The sequence below is a fragment of the Thalassophryne amazonica genome, chromosome 7 (genome assembly GCF_902500255.1).
Source record: "Thalassophryne amazonica chromosome 7, fThaAma1.1, whole genome shotgun sequence".
NCBI classification, from domain to species: Eukaryota; Metazoa; Chordata; class Actinopteri; order Batrachoidiformes; family Batrachoididae; genus Thalassophryne; species Thalassophryne amazonica.
Window position 1 is genome coordinate 9,008,857 of NC_047109.1, and position 12,300 is coordinate 9,021,156.

General features: G+C 40.7%; 1 protein-coding gene across 3 annotated transcripts in view; it reads left to right on the forward strand.

The window, feature by feature from the left end:
- The window catches only part of oxr1a (oxidation resistance 1a), a 668,289-nt gene that overhangs the window by 512,596 nt on the left and 143,393 nt on the right, over window positions 1–12,300 (forward strand). The gene's annotated exons all lie outside the window — the stretch shown is intronic.

Sequence of the window (12,300 nt, forward strand, 5' to 3'; positions counted from 1 at the left end):
AATGTGCGCTGCTGTTTCCAGAGTTTTGAAAATGTACCGGGTGACCCACAGTAACCTTTGTTTAGCATAGGGATTTTTTTAAATTCATTAATTACTTTACACTTGCATGCAATGTTTTTGTTTTATCAATAGTGGTTGCATGGACTTCCGGTGAGGCAGCGCCATGTAAATACGTGTTATGTTGAGCTCCATACAGGGACATTCTCTTTTAACGTCACTTGGCTTTAAAAATTTCAACAACGTTTTGAGCAGAAATCTGAAGCTGTGGTGTATCTGATATACGTTCGTGATGCCTAAAAAACACCAAACAAGCCTAAACAACAAATTGTGGAGGACGAGCCTCGAGCTGAAGCTAATGCTAACACTAGCATACCTGTCCCAGCCTGCTTGGACCAGGGCACAACGAACACCAGCGACCATCAAATTCTTAATGCTATTGTCGTACTGAAACAAGAACTGTTCAAGAAAATAGATGAGAAAGCAACTGAAACCCAGGTAGAGCTGTGTAATGTCGTTGAGAAAATCAACACGAGGCTGGATAGCATCGAGAGTCGGACTACTGAGCTAGAAATAGGAGTGAGTGCACACTCGGACGTTATCACGAGCTTGGAATCTGATGTACTAAGAATGAAGAAAGATCTTGCTACACTTAAGGCCAAATGTGAAGATTTGGAAGCCCGTTCTCGCCGCTCGAACCTCTGCGTGACCGGGGTCAGAGAGGGCCGGGAACACAGCAAACATCCGTCCGAATACATAGCCGCCATGCTCAAACAGTCACTGGATCTGGATAAGCTGCCGTGTCTGGACAGAGCACACAGGACCACCCGGGCGAGACCAACTAACGATGACTCCCCTCCGCGTGCTTTCATGATCAAATGCCACTATTTCACTGACAAAGAAATGCTTCTGAAGAAGGCCACGGAGGCTGGAGTGATAACGACTGCGGATGGAGATCGCATTCGGGTCCTGCCTGACTTCACTCAGGCCGTGAGTAAACAGCGCGCAGCATTCACAGAAGTGAGGAATCTGCTTCGCGGCTGTGTGGGAGTCCGCTACAGCTTAATGTACCCTGCCATACTGAGGATCACTACGTCGGATGGCCGTGAAAGCAGATTCAAAGACCCTAAGACAGCAAAGGAATTTGTCCTGAAAGAATGCAACACTGCTTGACTGGGACAGAAGGTGAAATTTCCAACTACTTTGGCTTTGTTTTAATGCACCTTAGTTTTCTATTATCCATGGCCAGGTGAAATTGACTGCTGAAGTAATATTTAATGTTGTTGGTTGGGCTCTACATGTATGTATAGCAATATATGTTTTTATTTAGTGCCCGGTTCCATTAGAGTAGTTATATTTTTATTAGCATTTCACCTTCCTGGTCAAGAAGGATGTCTACCTTTTTCTTAACATTATTGTTGTTGTCGAAGTTACATTAAAATTACATTATACATTAATGATTAAAGTAATAGTAATTTAATAATGCAATTATTAATAATATGGCTATAATATGGCTAATAAGGCTACAACTGTCCCTGTATGGGGTGACATGGTAAGCATTTTGTTACTTGTTATGGAGTGTGATTTAGAGTTTATACACGGGAAGTATTTCGGTCCATCTCTAGGACTAGACCTGATTCGTTTTTTGTTTTTGTCTTTGGGGTGTTGTTTTCCCCCGGTGTGTGTTTTGGAAGACAGGTGCTCTCTTTTTTTTATTGCAGATGCTACTTTTCTTTATACTTTCTTATTTACTCATTGTCAATGCCCTTACATTGAACTGTCACAATGTTGTCTGGTAAAAGTGTAACTCCTACCACTGTGGTCAGCTGGAATGTTCGTGGACTGAATCACCCAATCAAACGCAACAAAATATTTTCACATTTGAGTAAATTACACAGTTGCATTGTTTACTTGCAGGAGACAAATTTGTTGAACAAGGATAACTCTAGACTTCTTAGAGGAGGGTTCACTCAGTGTTTCCACTCAAATTTTAACAGTAAGAGCAGAGGAGTAGCTAGTTTGCTCCACAGAGATGTACAGTATATGGAGACCAAAACCATAAGAGATAAAAACGGACGCTATGTTATTACGCAAGGAAAATTATTTAATAGACCTGTTATTCTGGCAAATGTCTATGCCCCAAATTTTTTTACAAGCTTATTCTCCCTCCTACAAGATCTTGATTCACATGACCTAATACTAGCTGGGGACCTGAATTGTGCCTTACACCCAATTTTGGACCACTCCAGCCCTAAAGTTATCACACCAAACAAATCAGCCCAATGTATTAATGAATTCTTAGATGCTTATGGAATAATAGACCTGTGGAGATTCAAGCACCCAACATCTAAACAATTCTCCTTCTCCCCAGTGCACCAAAGCTATTCTAGAATTGATTATTTTCTTGTTGACCAAAAATTACTACCCTTGATTTCTAACATAGAATATGGCAGCATTGTGATTTCTGATCATGCAGCTGTGATTTTGAAAATTAATTTTCCAGATAATGTGACCTCATCCTTTCCATGGAGACTTAATCCCAGATTGTTGTCAAACCAGAGGTTTGTTGAATTCATCAACTCGCAAATAGATCTCTTCATGGAGTTCAATGAATCCCCAGAGATAACTTATTCTATACTCTGGGAAACCCTAAAAGCTTATCTAAGGGGACAAATAATCTCTTTTGTTGCAGGGGAGAATAAGAAAAAAAGAAATAAACGAGCCTCAGAATTAATTGATTGTATTAAAGAAATCGATCAACTACACTCTATTACCTTCTGATGATCTTTATAAAAAGAGAACTCGACTCCAGAGTGAACTTGATGAGGTCACCAACGTTAAAGCTATTGAGCTTCATCTCAGGTCCCGTGCACTATGAACATGGAGACCGAGCCAGCAAGCTTCTGTCACACCAGTTAAAACAATCAACAACAGCTGGCTTTATAACTGCAATTAAAGATGAACATGGACATGTACATACTGACCAGAAAGAAATTAATTTAAAATTTAAATCATACTATGAAAAACTATACACCTCCGAAACCAATGATATAACACAGATAGAGAATTTTTTCAATGAACTATCATTGCCCACTGTAGAAGATTCAGACAGGCATAGGCTAGAGTCAGGCATATCACTATTAGAAATAAGCAATGCCATCAAAAAGATGAGGTCTCAAAGTCCTGGTCCAGACGGTTATCCAGTAGAATTTTTTAAAACATTTGCCCTCAAATTAGTCCCTCTGATGTTAAAAGTTTTCAGAGAAATATTGGTCAAACAAGCTCTTCCCACAACAATGACACAAGCTTCAATTTCCCTATTATTGAAAAAATCTAAAGATCCACTGCTTTGCAAATCATACCGTCCCATTAGTCTTCTCAGCTGTGACTATAAAATATTAGCAAAGGTGTTGGCAGGAAGACTTGAGACTGTTCTTCCAAAATTGGTACACCCAGATCAAGCTGGGTTTGTGGTGGGAAGGCAAATATCAAGTAATCTCCAACGGCTATTCAATGTTATCTATCAACGCAATGAAGCAGTTCCAGAAATAGTGATCTCCCTAGATGCGCAAAAAGCGTTTGATAGGGTTGAATACATTTTTTTATTTACTACACTAAAAAAGATGGGATTTGGTCCTAATTTGTGTTCTTGGATCAATATCTTATATTCGACACCTCAGGCATCTATTAGAACAAACAAAATTGTGTCTGACTTCTTTCCCGTCACTCGTGGGACAAGACAGGGTTGCCCATTGAGCCCAGTCTTGTTCGATATTTCTATTGAACCTCTGGCAGTTATGATTAGGGAGTCTGTGCAGTTGGCTGGGATTCAGAGAGGAGGACAAATTCATGAATTAGCCCTATATGCTGATGATCTCCTTCTCTTTTTGTCCGACCCACACGCTGCTATTCCTGTTGCTCTTGAACTTATAAACAGATTTGGGCAAGTATCGGGGTATAAATTAAACATGACTAAAAGTATACTTTTCCCAATAAATAAAAAAGCTCAAAAATTTAATTTTCAGGGCTTCCCCTTTACAATTAACAAGGACGACTTTAATTACCTAGGTGTATCTATTACCTACAATTATCATTTATTATATGAAACAGATTTCACAAAAGCTCTGGATAAAGCTAGGCAAGACATGGATAAATGGTCAAAACTTCCCCTATCACTGGCAGGAAGAATCAGTTCTGTTAAAATGATAGTAATGCCTAGACTTCTATATCTATTTCAAACGATACCAGCATTCATTCCTAAAGCCTTCTTTAAAGAACTAAATAAACATGTGTCCATGTTCATCTGGAATAAAAACATTCCCTGAATCAGAAAGGAATTTCTAGAAAGATTGAAGGAGGATGGTGGGCTATCTCTACCTAATTTTCTATATTACTATTGGGCAACTAATATCCACAAACTTCTGTTTTGGGCCGCAGATGGATTGGGTGCTGAATCTCCATCATGGGTGCACCTAGAGCAACACGCTTGTAACCCGGTCTCACTCTCGTCCCTCTTATGTAGTCCACTTCCATTGAGTAAGCGCATGCTGACTAACAATGTTATTGTCCAGGGTACTTTAAAAATATGGTCTCAATTTAGAACCCATTTTAAACTCAGACAGTCCCTAATCTCAGCCCCTATTCAGCAAAATATCAACTTCACACCTTCCTTAATTGACCCATCTTATCAACAATGGCATAGAAGAGGACTAAGATATGTCAAAGATTTTTTCCAAAATAATATATTTATATCTTTTGAACAGCTAAAGACTGACTTTGACATCCCACAAACAGACTTTTTCAAATACCTTCAATTACGTAGTTTTGTTAAGAAGTTATTTTCATTAACCATGCCTTCAAAATCATGGCTTGATGAGTGCTTCGACCTGGATCCATTTCAGAAAGGTCTGATGTCAGTCATTTATAATAAAATACAATGTGAAGCTTCCCCATCCCTTGGCCACCTAAAAACTCAATGGGAAGAAGAACCGAATATACCTGGAAAAAAGCCATTTCAAAAATTCATTCCACATCTGTTTGTGTTAGGCATGGTTTACTACAGTTTAAGGTACTGCATAGGTTACATATGTCACCAAGTAAGATAGCCAGACTTTACCCTGAAGCTGATCCTTCCTGTAGGCGTGGGCATAATTCAGCCAATGTTAGTCATATGTTTTGGCTCTGTCCCCAGCTAAGCGAATATTGGGAGGAAATATTTACGGTAATTTCACATATGTGTAAAAGAAATATTTTGCCAAACTCAGCTACTGTTTTGTTTGGGATTGTTCCTCCAAATGTGTCAGTGACCCCCCATCAAGCAGATGCAATAGCCTTCATGACATTGCTTGCAAGACGCTTAATACTGTTTGGTTGGAAAAATGCAACTGCACCATCTTTTAAACGTTGGGTTGAAGATATTGTGTCTCATTTGAAACTTGAACACTTTAGGTATACTGTGAATGGATCAGAGCAAAAGTACTAGAAGATTTGGCAGCCATTTCTTCATTTCAAATCTGATCTGTAGTTTCTTTTCATTGTTTTTTTCATTCCAGCAAGCATCCAGTATTGATATACTAAAATGCATCTTTTCATGGGTCTGACAACTAATATTTAACTTTTTTTTTTAACCACTTCAGAAACATTTGTATTTTTGTGCCTGTATTCCATTTGTTTTGTGTTTGTATGTATTGTATATGTTTTGAAAAACCTTTTGAAAATTCAATAAAATGAATTTAATAATAATAGTGGTTGCATGACAATGACATCATGAGTTTGCGGTACGAGAGTTCTGTGCACTCGTGCATCTACATCCCCCACACCTCCCAGTGCATTTCAGCGTGCTGTTAGTTTTTCCTTACCATTGTTGCCAGTGTGCTTGCTTGGGGGGAGTTAAACATTTGTGAAGCACCTTGGGCTTTGGGGTGACTTATGTTGTGATTTGGCACCATATAAAATCAATTGATTCGAATTGAATCCCAGTATTCATTGGGTGAGAGGTGGTGAACACCCTGGACAGACTGACAGTGGTGCCATTTTTTTTTTTTACAGTGTAATCAGTGAATTATCTTTTGTTGAGGTCACATGGGCTTGCATAACTTTGGTGCTGGATCCAGGGGTCTGTTACACTCTATAATGCTTTTATTCGTGAGTTATAGATTGGTCACAATGATGCCATCATAACCTTCAACCATAGGTAGCAGGGGCGCCACCAGGGATTTTGTGGCCCATGAAAAGAAATCTTACTGGGCCACCCTCATATTATTTTCAGTATTATAATTCTATTATGGGTCTTTCTGGGCCCCTGTCAATCATGGGCCCCTAGAGTCCTTCTCCTTATTCTCCCCTTTTCGGCACCCCTGATAGGTAGTACAAAGTGTACCTTTTTGGAATTTTCATGATCAAATAAATAAAGTGGTATATTTTTCAACATGATGGGAGCATTTAGCGAGACTGAATTTAAGTGTTTAGCCACCTTAGAGGTGTTTGATGATGCTGATATCTTTGCGGGGGAATGAAGGTCCAAGTCTTTAGGGTCCTGGTGCTTCCTGTCTTACTGTATGGTTGTGAGACTCGAATGCTACTCAGTGACCTAAGGTGGCAACTGGATGTCTCTGGTATTAGGTGTTTTTGAACAATCGTTGGTTTTTATCAGAATGACTGTATCAAACAAGGGGTTATTATTTGAATTGTGGGGGAGCTTGGCACAGTTTCTTTGTGCTTGATCCAGCGCTCAGCTGCCTCAGTGTTGAAGACACCAGTAGGTGAAGAAGGTCAAGGGCCCGTGTTTCACCTGGCTGCAGCCAATACATTGTTTCTTTCAAGAGTACTGGATAGACCTATTGTCTACTTGGGTGGTTGGCATCCAAGACAGCTCTATGACCTTGTGGATGCGGTGAAGCGTGCCCCCAGCGCCTGCTCAGAGACTTGACTTGATAGCCACCTTGGGTGATACAGTTGCTGCAAAGGTCATTCTACCTTTGTTGAACACAAGACATTGAAAAACACATTTATTCTGACTACAAGGTGCAACAACCACTAGGGCTGAAACGATTAGTTGAGTAACTCGAATAATTCAATTACAAAAAATGTTGGAGGCAAATTCTGTGCCTCGAAGCTCCATTTAATGTTGTAGTATATATGCCAGGCATTGCGACACACAGAGTAAAATAAAGCCTTTTAAGAGAAAGAGGGTCCACGCTGATCATCTGAAATAGCTTACTGCGCATTTAAAAGAGCAGTATGTTTGCTTAAAAAAAACACACGATTTGGTCAGCTGGCTGCGCTTCGCTCTGCCTGCACTTTAAGTCAAGTTTTCATCGACCAGGTGCAGAGTGGATTTATCAGTGTGACTTTTGTGTAAAAGCTGCACTCTAGAGACCAGGCTGTGCTCATGTTCAAGTGCAGCCTGACTAACTAAAGATTACACTGACCGCTTGCGCTTACGGTCCAGTGTGAGAAGCTCAGCACTCTCCCTGCCTTCATGGGTGAGATGATTTACCCAAACTGACTCCAAATAGGACTAAATGAAGTACTTTATTTTTGGAAATGCGCTGCGTTCTCAAAACGGTGAGTGAAGAGCAAACGGCACTCACCTTTCAGACGTACAGCGGACGCACTGCTGCCTCATCAGGGCTCGTAACATCTGATCTTAAAGTTCAGGGTCTGTTGTATGCCCCCCCCAAAAAAATGCCAGTACTCACAAACACAAACATTCCTTGGTTATTGTTTCAGCATTCTAAAGAGACAGCAAGACAGAGGGAGGGAGAGAGAGCGCTTCATGTACAGTTTTGAGAACAGATCACGTTTCCAAAAATAAATAAAAGTACTTCATTCAGTCATATTTGGAGTCAGTTTGGGTCAGTTTAGGTAAATTGTTGGAGTCAGTTTGGGTCAGTCTGAGTCAGTTTGGGCCAGTTTGGATAAATCGTTGCACCCTGCCTTCACTGCACCTTCACTGTGCATGCATCATTTTGGAGCTCAACACAAGAGTGCTGAGCCCCTCGCACCGGGAAAGATCTAAAACCTATAAAGATGTGAAAAAAATACATAATTACCCAGGAAAATGGAAAAGGATACACTAAATTTGACAATCTGCGCAATGAAGCAGCAACACTGTGCCATTGCCTAGGGAGAGCTCTGGACTATTGATGTTATTTAAAAATGCAAAAGTACTTTTTATCCAATTACTTGATTAATCGGCAGAATAATCAATAGAATACTCGATTACTAAAATAATCGATAGCTGCAGCCCGAACAACCACATTGCCATACTATCAATCGTCAAGCAACCAAGCTATTTTAGCGACTAATATGACAGAGTGGGGTTATTTATGACCCTTTTGACATTATATTGGAATACTGTATCAGTGATTGTTTTGGGGTTCTTCATCTTTATTTCCCTCATGAATATATTTGTCCATCATCCTTTTCATCCTCACTCTGGGTGTCGAGAATCGGTTTCAATGCTTGTGCAGCTATAAATTTAGCTATTCTAGGTCTGTTGGCCATGCTTCCCTGCAAAACAGTAAAATATAATGATTAGAGATGGCAAATTACAATATCATCTGAAGCCATACCGTCGAAAATCTCATAAATCTTCCTGCGTTCACATGTGACCCCACACAATTTTGGATTATACTTGCCACAAGGATTGACCAATCCTTGCAACATTCTATGAACAAATGCAGGACAAATAGATTGACAAATTCATGGTAGGAAAATGGTGCACAAAAATATATGCCCATGGTCATAAATGACCCCACTCAGTCGCTTGAGGGTCAAACTACCTACTATGAACTCAAGGCTGCATACTGAAGCAGATAAAAGTCTACGGTTATTTCTCCAGTCAGAACTGATACCTGTTTACAGATCTGTGGACTGAGACCATGAAGTTGAAGTGTTTTATCCAAGGATACACACACGGGTAGCATGACTGGGAATCAAACCCAGGTCTACATATTAGTTGTCTAACTCCTTATCCCACTGATGTGTCTGTTTCAACTCGTTTCCAAGCTACAAATCAAAACCAGATATAAAAGCACTTTCAGCAGTGGTGGTCCTGACGGTCTTGTAGCTGGGTTTTGTTCTGACCAGCAGAGGAGCTATAAAGCTAAAAATAAACAGTTCATGGGTGAGACGGTAGCAAATGGCATACGGGGAGAATCGATGCATCTGTGCTGAAGCAGACTGGATGAAAGGCTCTGAACCCTGCTGATTATTAACTCTTCATATCTCTGCGTACATGAATACAAACATGTACAAAACCATTAACAGTCATGAATGCTGAACTGCAGATGCAGCAGAGAATGACTTTTTGGTCAGTTACAACGCAGGACAGTAATAACATCTGTCTGTGCTTCTTTTTCTACTGATGTTGTAAATACGTGGCGTGTGTGAGATCATGCTGAGCTTTGACTCCTTCCCTCCTTTCAAAATGTTACGTTTTTCATCCTGACATGCTCGCCAGTCTTCCTTTGCAGAGCTGAGGAGATGACAAATAATGCAGCTCCTTGATACTGTGTCATGATGTTTAAAGAGCAGCTGTTGATGACAAAGTTCTGAGGGTGTGTTTTACACTGTATTGAACATGAGATGTGTCCATCACCACCTGTTAGTGGGAGCAGTAAGAAGAGATGCATTCCTCTATTACAGAGAAGGTGAATGCTGATGTGCTAATGCTAGGAGGACTGTAGTTTATCAGGTCATCTGTTCATTATTTTGACCTGATAAGGTGGTGTTTTCACCAGGGTTGCCATCCTTCCCTTAAAATACAGAATTGTCCTTTATTAGACAATTAATTGTTGCGTCCCACATTGAATCAATATGGGATGTAAATTGTTCTGTTTTTTTTTTTCATAAATGTCCCACACTCACTCACACACTCATCAAAACTGAATAATTAACAGAATAAAACACAGGAAATAATAAGGGCTGCCATTGTCATCTCTGCACTTCTACCTACTTCTACGTGTACCTCACATTGGGTCCTGTAGCAAGGACCCGACGTGAGGTACAGTGGCTAGACCTCCGACTTCCACGTCTGCATCTCTGTGTGCCCACTTTGCTGGTTCTGTCACGGGTTGTCTGGTTGCCTGTCATGTCTACATTGAAACTCCACCACATCCAAAAAAGCAAAAACATTTGCAAATGTACAGACGTGAGTGGGAAGAGTCAAACCCCTGGCTTGACAGCGTTAGTGGCAGTGGGTACAAGGCAAACAAGTATTTTTATTTTTTATTTCCTATTAAAGTAAAAATATTTACATTAATAGGAAATCACTTTAAAGATTAAAATTATTGGTCTGTTTTCCTTAATATTTATGTTTATTATTGCACACTTCAGTGACTGCACAGTTTGTAATTAATTCACAGTTTTGTGTTAATAAAGCACTTAAAGCTTTAAGTATGACTAAATGCTTTTTCAAAATTAAATATACCACTCCTTGTGTGGTGGGTGTCCTTTTTCATTTCTGAAACCCTAGTTTTGACCCAGCTTCGTTATTCATAATCATGCAGCATTTATTATGAAACGTGACAAACAGCAGCCAGCACCTGTCCAGTAATGGCAGGAATAAATTTCTAAAACTGTGAGAATGTCAGTGTGTTGTTTTTGATCAGTTACTTATTGTAGAGAGTGACCTGATATAGCCATATGGGCAAGATGTTACTTTGGACATCCTTTGTCTAAATACAGTTGCGTTAACAAATGCCACTTAAAACTTTTCTTTGCAAAAAAAAAAAAAAAAGTATTAATGTCTCTTGGCTCAGAGGCATCTTGGTTGGACTATCACACAGTGGAAACGTACTGTGGTCAGACGAATCAGTATTCCAGATCTTTTTTGAGAGAAATGGATGTAGTTTGCTCCAGACAAAAGAAACTCAGCCACATGGGGTGTGCAGCCAGTACATTCTGAGTGCCGGTCCCAAGCCTGGATAAATGAGGAGGGTTGCGTCAGGAAGGGCATCCGGCATAAAACAAGCCAACCCAACTATGCAGACTCAGAATCGAATTCCCATACCGGATCGGTCGTGGCCCGGGTTAACAACGTCCGCCACCGGTGCTATTGCCCAACAGGGTGCTGGAGGAAATTGGGCTACTGCTGGGCGAAGACGACGAAGAAGAGGAGGAAAACGTTGCCACGAACAGTGGGAGAAGAAGAAAACTAGAAGGGTGGAAATGAGAGTGGGGACTTTGAATGTTGGTAGTATGACTGGTAAAGGGAGAGAGCTTGCTGATATGATGGAGAGGAGAAAGGTAGACATATTGTGTGTGCAAGAGACCAAGTGGAAGGGAAGTAAGAGCAGGAGCATCGGCGGTGGGTACAAGTTGTTGTACCATGGTGAGGACAGGAAGAGAAATGGTGTTGGGGTCATTTTAAAGGAAGAGTATGTTAAAAGTGTGTTGGAGATTAAGCGAGTGTCTGACAGGGTGATGAGTGTGAAGTTGGGAATTGAAGGGGTGATGATGAATATCATCTGTGCATATGCCCCACAGGTAGGTTGTGAGATGAAGGAGAAAGAAGATTTCTGGAGTGTGTTAGATGAGGTGGTGTAGAGTGTGCCCAAGCATGAAAGAGTGGTGATAGGAGCAGATTTCAATGGGCATGTTGGTGAAGGGAACAGAGGTGATGAGGAAGTAATGGGTAGATATGATATCAAGGATAGGAATGGGGAAGGACAGATGGTAGTTGATTTTGCAAAAAGGATGGAAATGGCTGTGGTGAATACCTACTTTAAGAAAAGGGAGGAGCACAGGGTAGCATATAAGAGTGGAGGAAGGTGCACACAGGTGGACTACATTCTTTATAGGAGATGCAAGCTAAAAGAAATCACAGACTGTAAGGTGGTAGCAGGAGAGAGTGTCACTAGACAGCATAGGATGGTTGTTTGTAGGATGACTTTAGAGGTAAAGAAGAAGAAGAGAGTGAGAGCTCAACAAAGGATCAGATGGTGGAAGCTGAAGGAGGAAGACTGTTGTGTGAAATTTAGCGAGCAGATGAGAGAAGCACTAGTTGGAGGGGAAGCAATTTTGGACAACTGGAAAAGTACTGCAGATGTGGTGAGGGAGACAGCTAGGGCAGTACTGGGTATGACATCTGGACAGTGGAAGGAAGACAAGGAGACTTGGTGGTGGAATGAAGAGGTCCAGGAAAGCATAAGGAGAAAGAGGTTGGCGAAAAAGTTTTGGGATAGTCAGAGAGATGAAGAAAGTAGACAGGAGTACAAGGAGATGCGGTGTAAGGCGAGAAGAGAAGTGGCAAAAGCAAAGGAAAAGTCATATTGCGAGCTGTACAAGAAGTTGAAT